Below are 8,249 nucleotides of genomic sequence, written 5' to 3'. Positions count from 1 at the left end.
AAAAAATAAGAGCAGTTCCACATTTTCTATGAACTTTTATTCAAAACAAACAATATGAACATGTGAAATAAAACAGCCAAGTCAGGTAAGCCTTGCATTAGTAGACAAAAGTATATAAAATCTTTTAGAGATCACTTGAAGGCATCTTCCAAAATACATCCAGGGATGACTTTTTCTTTCACCAGTCTCCACTTTTCTTGTGATTTCCATTTTTGAGGGCCAAACTTGCAAATATGTGCTTATTTAACATGCTGAGGTATCTGGTAAAGCAGGCTTATTTGATCTCCCCTTTAATCTTTGAGTGCTGTTCATGCATACTCAGTCAGGGATTCTAGAAGCAGCTGCTGTTTTACCTGGCCTGTTGTAGGCAGGCATACACAGCTGTAGTACAGTCAGCTAGAGCAGAATCCCATTCTTTCCCAAATCCAGTTTTATTGCACTATTTACTCCTACAACCCTGTCACTGAAGGACTTGTTTCTCCATCCTTCTTTTACCGTTGAACCAATGCCAATGCTGCTAAAAAGTTTCAGCTAGAGAACAAGGAAGTAAAGCAGGGTCTGCGTGGGAATAAAAAGACTTTGTAAAAAGGAGTTTCTTATGAGCTTATTGCTTGGCTTTTAAATTCGGCTTGCTTCTATCCGGTTTAAAGCTTAATTCGGATGGCATTGTGATGCTATCGGAACGTTTTTGCTCCCTGAATTTGCTGCCCGAATACAGTCCAAGTCCATCCCCACTTCCAGGAGCACTTCTTGCAGCTCTTTTCAGATCTGGGAGTTTTCTGGTTTAAGAATATGGCCACCGGAGCACTCCTGGAAGCAGGGATGGACCCGGGCTGTATTCGGGTGGCAAATTTGGCAGCAAAAACTTTCTGATAACATCAGGATACTGCTCAAATTAAGCTTTAAGCTGGATAGAAGTAAGGTGAATTTAAAAGCCAAGCAATAAGCTCCTTAGCTGCTTTGTGAAATGAGGTGTGCCTATATATAAATAAAGCCACCTCCAATCCCATTTTGGGAGAAAAGTAGGATATAAATCCTGTAAATAAATAAATAAACAAATAAACAAACAAACAAATAAATAAATATCCAGATATTTTAAAATACTACAGTTTTATGTATCTGTCCTCATTAATACCTTTTGCACTTGACCATAACCTTTTGGGAGCAGGACAGAATTAGGATTGAGAGGATATTGTAAAGCAGGGTGGGCTACTGTGGAAAGCTGGGGGGGGGGTGCATTAGTCCCTTGCCTACAATACTTTGCCCTTCACCATAAAGAGCTGCCCACCCACATACATAGTGGTCCTTTTTGGAGGGAACATTTTTGTAAATAAGGGACCAAAAAAAAAAAAAAAAAAAAAAAAAAAAGCCAGAGTAAGTTTACATTTTGTGCCCCCCCCCCGAAGAGACCAAAGTCCCAAAGTGTTCACACTTTCTCCATAAAATCAAATGATTTGTGATGCAGGCTGCAGATACAGCATCCTTGATACTCATGAGGTTTTCTTGGCAAGCTTTGTTCGGAGGAGGTTTGCCTTTGTCTTCCCCTGAGGCTGACCTACACTGACACTGAAATGCATCTAGCTTTTCTACTACAGGCTGAGCCTCCCTTACCTAGAATTCCGAAATCCAAAATACTCCAAAATCCAAAAATGTTCACATGGATGGCTGAGATAGTGACACCTTTGCTTTCTCATGCTTCAGTGTACACCTACTTTGTTTCATGCCCAAAATTATTAAAACGAATTGTGTATAAAATTACCTTCAGGCTATGTGTATACGGCGTGTAGCAAACATAAATGAGGCCTTGTTGCCACTACATTTAAATTGGGATCAGGATCCAGGTTAAAGGGGCATGGTTCCCACTGAATCCGATTTTAGAAATCGATTCAGAAAGGGGGGCCATGCTTTTTGACCATTTTTGCCCATTTAACCCGCATCAAAAAGGACGCTGGGAAAATGAGGTGTTTTTTTGGGCTGAATCGATTTATTTAGAAATAAATTGATTCAGCCCAAGTGGGAACCAGGCAGATTCAAATCAGCATGGCCCAGCTTCTCCTGGCCCCAAAATCTCTACTCCAGACTCCTTACCGGCTTCTTTGGCTGCTGACTGGCTTCCCTGTGTCTTTTTCTCAATTTCCCCGGCCAGGGAGGCTGAAAAGAGGTCTCAGAGAAGCCGGAAGCCTTGCAACCTCCTTCCCTGCGTTCTCCTGGCTTCTCTGCAACCTCATTCCAGCCTCCCTGGCTGCAGGAATTTAAAAAAAGGCTTCAGGGCAGCTGGTCAGATGAGCTGGGGATGTTGGGGCCAGGAGAGGCCAGAGATGGGCTGGGCAATCAAGCTGCTCCCTGCCACTTACCGTTACCAATTCCTGAACTGATTCCTGAAACTGGCACAAACATAGCGGGAACTACATTTTTTCAGAACCGGTTTTAGGAATCAGTTCAGGAAACGGATTTTCCAGTAAGTGGGAAAGGGCCCCTGAATTTCATATTTAGATTTGGGTCCCTCCCATCTCCAAGATATCTCATTATGGATACACAAATACTGTTCTGATCCCAAGCATTTCAAATCAGGGAGACTCAACTTGTAATAAAGCAACCATCTTTTAAATATCTCTTGTTTCTTCTGTGAATTCCTTTGGATGCTCCCCAGCTTCAGTTTTTTTTTTTTTTTCCCACTTTTTATATGACTTCTGTTCAGGTATCTTATAGCAGGTTTCATGTGATTGCTCATTCTTCCCCAGACTAAACATGTCCAAATATTTCAGCAGTTCCTCAGAGGACTTCTTTCTCAATGTCTCATCATCATGGTCATTCTCCTTTGGATGTACTATACCATGGTAACATGCTCTACCATGGCATGTAGACATACTACTCCAAACAGGATATTTACTAAAACTGGTCTACACACACAGACACGAGGTTAGTCAAGGAGTGGGGCAGCCCTTGTATTGGATCAGTTAAGATAAGAACATCATTGATGCTTGTTTAGATGCTGAAGGCAATGCATTAGGAACTGATGGTGCATGATTATTATCCAATCAGTTCCTGATGCAGTATCTGCGACATCAAAAGCTCTGCAGGCTATACACATTTTGTGTCTCTGTGTGCATTTTAAAAATAATTATGTTTGTTTCTCTTTTTCACACACTGGTTCATCAGTCAGGGGCAAGCACTGCTTTTCACTCACCTTTTTATCCTGTTGCTAAGACCTATGGAAGTAAACAGTAGTCCATTTCTTCCATTTGTTCTTTTGGGTATTCTTCCAACTGAATGTTTTGTGCCTTGGAAAGGAAACTTTAATCTACTTTCTTAAGGTACTGAATCATTGGCAGTACAGGATAAATCTCTGGTTCCCAGGAGAAGGAGGATTCAGTAATTCCATGTTGCAAATCCAGCATTATGCAACCAAGAAATGATCACTCCTGATGTTGAAGAAAAAAGAAAACCTCCTGGTGCCTAAAATATGTTAGGGCAGCCAAACTTACCTCATGTATATCCTAAAATTGTTGTTGTCATTGTCATTGAGTGCCTTCAAGTCAAGTGGCCCAAAGGCAAACCTATTACGGGGTTTTCTTGGCAAAATTTGTTCAGAGGGGGTTTGCCTTTGCTTTCTTCTGAGGCTGAGAGGGTGTACCCAAAGTCACTCAGTGGGTTTTGATAGCTAAGCAGGGATTTGAACCCTGGTGTCCAGAGTGATAGTCCAAAGCTCAAACCACTACAGCACACTAAAATAAAAATGGGATAAATGCCACCCATGCTGTCCAACTATCCAGATTTGGCAGAGACAGTTCCGGTTAATAATATATCATTCCACTTTTTCAGCTGCTGTTAAAATGTTCCAGTTTCTCTCTCTCTACCTCCTGATTTCCCCCTTTGTCCTCAGTTTACTTCAGTCTAACTGAATTCAAATACCTAGTGATTTATTGAGTGCATGAAAAAAGAGACAGGTTGTGTGATCCACCTGGGAATTTTGGCAGTAGTTGCTTCGCCTAAGAAACCTGGGTCTTCATGCGTGATTGTAATGAGTATATCTCTCTAAAAACGGAATTTCTTTCTTTCTTTACTACTGGCATCACTAGGGGTATCAACCAGTGCATTACGAGAAGGGACTGTCTCCTGGGTCTGTTAGCCGGGTGGGAAAGCGAGTCTTTTCTTCACCCAGCCAGCAGCTCTGTCAGACACAGAAAAGGCTGGTAAAGAGAGGAGGGACATATTAAAAAATGATCCCCACTGGGTGTCAAATATACTAGGTGTGCCACTTATTTACCGCTTAAAATTTGTTCACCTTTCACTCTTGCTTAACTGGCATTTAGCCTGCTAAGGCACAATCTTAGGAGTTACTGGAAAATGTCCTCATTTGCCAAATTTCTGACATGTAGTAATGTATACCTATGTTGCTGTTCTTGCTGTTGTGTGGCTTCAAGTCATTTCAGACCCAAAGGCAAATCTGTCATGGGGTTTTCTTGGCAAGATTTGTAGTAATGTATACCTATGCAACTATGCATACATACACTGGTCGTGCGATGAATAACTGCAACAGCACAATGGTATGAAACAGTGCTTCTGATAAAATACTAGGGAGTAGGTGTTCGTTGAGCCTGGGAGCCACATGCCCCTAGCTGCAGTTGTGAACCTGGAGCAAGAGACATTAAACAAGAAGATACAAGACATCGCCTTCTGCAAATTAAAGAAAGAGCATATACTGATATAAGTGTGGGTTACAACAGTGTATATTACCCATAACTTCCCACTGTTTCAGTTTGACACAGACTGCTTTAAAAATGTTCCAATTTCTCTCTTTTCCTCCTATTTTCCCCTTTGTCCACAGCTTAGTTCAATAGCTAGTTCACATGACAAAAGTAGTTTGTATTAGGTTAATTCAGCAGTGAAGAGAGGAGAAAAGGGTGTGGAATCTTGCCCTTTCCAACAGGCTCAGGCCAAAGCAAACTGCTGCATCATCTCCTAGTTTCTGTGTTCTTCATAACCTCTGCCATCTTGACCCCACTCTGAAGTTGTTTGGCAACAGGAATCTTAGTTTTTCTCTGTGAAATGTTGTAGCATAAGGTCACCAGCAGGATTCCAAACAGAATTCAAGTTTTGCTCCTGTCATTTTCCTATGCCCCCCTAAGGGCCTTGCAACTTACCTGGGTGGTTGGAGCAAAGGTGATAGAATGGGAGGCGTGGTGTTTGTGGTGTAGCTGTCATAGAACAATTTCATAGAAAAGTGCCTCCATGTTTTGCCCCATAGTGCTTCTTTTTTAAATGTAAACTTGGAATCTAGACCAGATGATGGTTCAAACAGGTACTAGGTTTGTTGCTGTTGTTGTTAACTGCCTTCAAGTTGACTCTGACTTATGGTGACCCTGAGGATGATACATCTCCAAGACCCCCTATCTTTCACTGCTCTGCTTAGTTCATGCAAATCCATGCCTCTCTGATGTAGTCTGTCCATCTGATGTGTGGTTTTCCTCTCTTTCTACTACCTTCTACCTTTCTTAGCCTTATTGTCTTTTTTAATGATTCATGTCTTCTCGTGATGTGGTCAAAGTATGACTGCCTCAACTGGATACTAGGTAGCTGCCTAAAATCCAGGTAAAACCCAGATGTCCTAGTGGTATGGCAACTCTATCTTGCACTGAGACATCATCGGTCCATCTGATTCAAGCTCATTTGTTCTGATGAGTCATGGCTCTCCGGGAATTCAGACATTGGTCTTACCCAGCAAAAGCATTAGAGATCTTTCCACACTCTGGGGACTGAACATTAAGCCTTCTGCCTGCTATTGAGCTATGATCCCTTTCCCAGTGACACTTGGTCAGAGCCAGAAAAAGTTACTTCTTTTGGACTGCAGCTTTCAGAATCCTGCTGTAGACATGCCAGTTGGAGGATATAGGGGTGTTTGGTCAGCCAAACAAAACAACCCCCACTCCACATTTCTCATCTCTACACTTTGTCAGTCCAATGATTTGCTTTTTCTTACAACTTGATTATCCCTTCCTTTTACAAGGTTGCTCTATAAGTCCTAAGATCTGAGACCAGTTCTTTGGTCTCCAGGTAGAGGGGAAGGATTCTTAAAGCAAAAGCACTGTCTTGAAACACACACACACACACACACACACACACACACCACATATTTTGGCTTGATTCCTGTTGGTAGAGTGGATTCACTGAATCAAAGAATTTTACCTATTATGTTAACATGCCATTCAACAAGTGATTCATTGGGTCTTTCTAGCTGGGACTAATCAATATAAATCAGACTATTTACTAAGCTACTGTAGACTGCTTTTTGTCCAAAACAGAGCTAGGAAAATATTATTTGATTTGACTGCAACTCTCATGCCCTTTGTCCTTCATATCAGAGCTTGCCAAGGAGCTAGGAAAATGGAATTCCAACCAAAGGAGTATTTTCTTAGGTCTAATTTTCATTACAGAAATAATGCAGTTTGACACTGCTTTAACTGCCATGGCTCCATCCAATGGAATTCTGGGATTTGAAGTTTGTTGCACCAGATGTAGGCACCAGAGCTCTCTGATAGAGAAAGCTAAATATTTCACAAAACTACAAAACCCAGAATTCAATAGCTTTGAGCATGGCAGTTACAATGGTGCCAGATTAGATGTTTGTTTGTTTTTTTGCACTAAACGTGATGCTCATTATTTGAATGGCATGCCCAGCGCAGCTGCGGTTGATGCTTATGTACTACACCAAATGACATTACTAGGACCAGCCTCATGCAATATTACCAGGAGAGGACCCAGGTCTTGAGTTTGGGACCCTCAGGCCCTGGGATGCTCCTAAGATAGCAACCCTATCATCTCTGAATATGCCAGCCACAGATGCTGGTGAAACATCAGGAATAAACTCTTCTAGAACATGGCCACATAGCCTGAAAAACCCACAAAAAACCTGTCATCCTACCTTGATGAAAAGTTGATAGGAACATTTTGCTATGAGATTAATAAAAGAAGTTTCAAGAGTATATTTATTGATGGCAGTGTCATGAAGGTATCTGAGAGCCTGAATGTCATTCACAAATATTCATTTTAACACCCTCCCTGATCTCAGATTCCACATTAATGCCACATTAATGCAATTTTGTTCAGCATGCACTATATTCACCATGGAGTGGGAAAATGCATTCAACAATAAGAATCGCATATGTATCAGTTGAATTGATGAATATGTTCCAACAAGGCTGTTAGAATGAAGTAAGTTATTATCTGCAGCAGCCAGGGAGTTCAGACAGGAGGCTTCATGATGTGTAAAGGAGTCAATAAGGTCAACTGTTAATCTTCTGCACTTTGCAGCAGCTGCTCTCATGCCAGGGATCATCTCTGTCACCACGATCCTGATGGCTGCACAGGTGCATTGATCCACGAGAGCCATGAAATTGCTGTGTTTAGCATAATCCCAGAGACCACTGTGAGAGGATTTAGGAACTGCTCACAGTTGCCAGCTGAGATTAAACCAATTCACAGCTATTTTTGGGAGACTTGCAAGTGCGTTTGCAAAACAGAGCCATAATTGCACGGCATTTTCCCCTCTGCTTTCCCGTCTCAGACTCTTAGTTTGGACCTGGCATGATGAATTGCCCTTGGAAAAGACGAGAACCAATAAAATGTGATTGGTTGTTTGGACTACAACTCCCAGAATGCCCCCAGCCCACATGGACATGTCTGTGCTATAAATCGTATTCCAAAATGTAACACTTCCAGCCTCTGGGGATGTTGGGTTCTTAGCTGCTGCCCAGCTATGCCAGATCATAGAATCACAGAATCGTAGAGTTCGAGGAGACCACAAGGGCCATCCAGTCCAACCCCATTCTGCCATGCAGGAACTTTCAATCAAAGCATCCCCGACAGACGGCCATCTAGCCTCTGCTTAAAGACCTCCAAGGAGGGAGACTCCACCACTCTCCGAGGGAATTTGTTCCACTGTCAAACAAGCCCTTACTGTCAGGAAGTTCCTCCCACACTCAGAAAGGAGAGATGTAGTAGTGATGGGTGACTTCAACTATCCTGATATTTGCTTGATTCAAACTCAGCCATATCCTCAAGGTCTAGAAAATTCCTCACTTACCTTGAAGACAATTTCATTGTCCAAAAGGTGGAAGAGGAACAAGGGGGTCAGCTATTTTAGATCTGATCCTAACCAACAAGGATGATTTGGTTAATGGGGTGCAAGTGGTGGGATCCTTAGGTGGAAGTGACCACGTTCTCCTGGAGTTTGTTATACAATGGAAAGG

Source organism: Sceloporus undulatus, chromosome 1, assembly GCF_019175285.1.
Source record: "Sceloporus undulatus isolate JIND9_A2432 ecotype Alabama chromosome 1, SceUnd_v1.1, whole genome shotgun sequence".
Taxonomy (NCBI): domain Eukaryota; kingdom Metazoa; phylum Chordata; class Lepidosauria; order Squamata; family Phrynosomatidae; genus Sceloporus; species Sceloporus undulatus.
Note: the sequence above shows the minus strand (reverse complement) of the source record.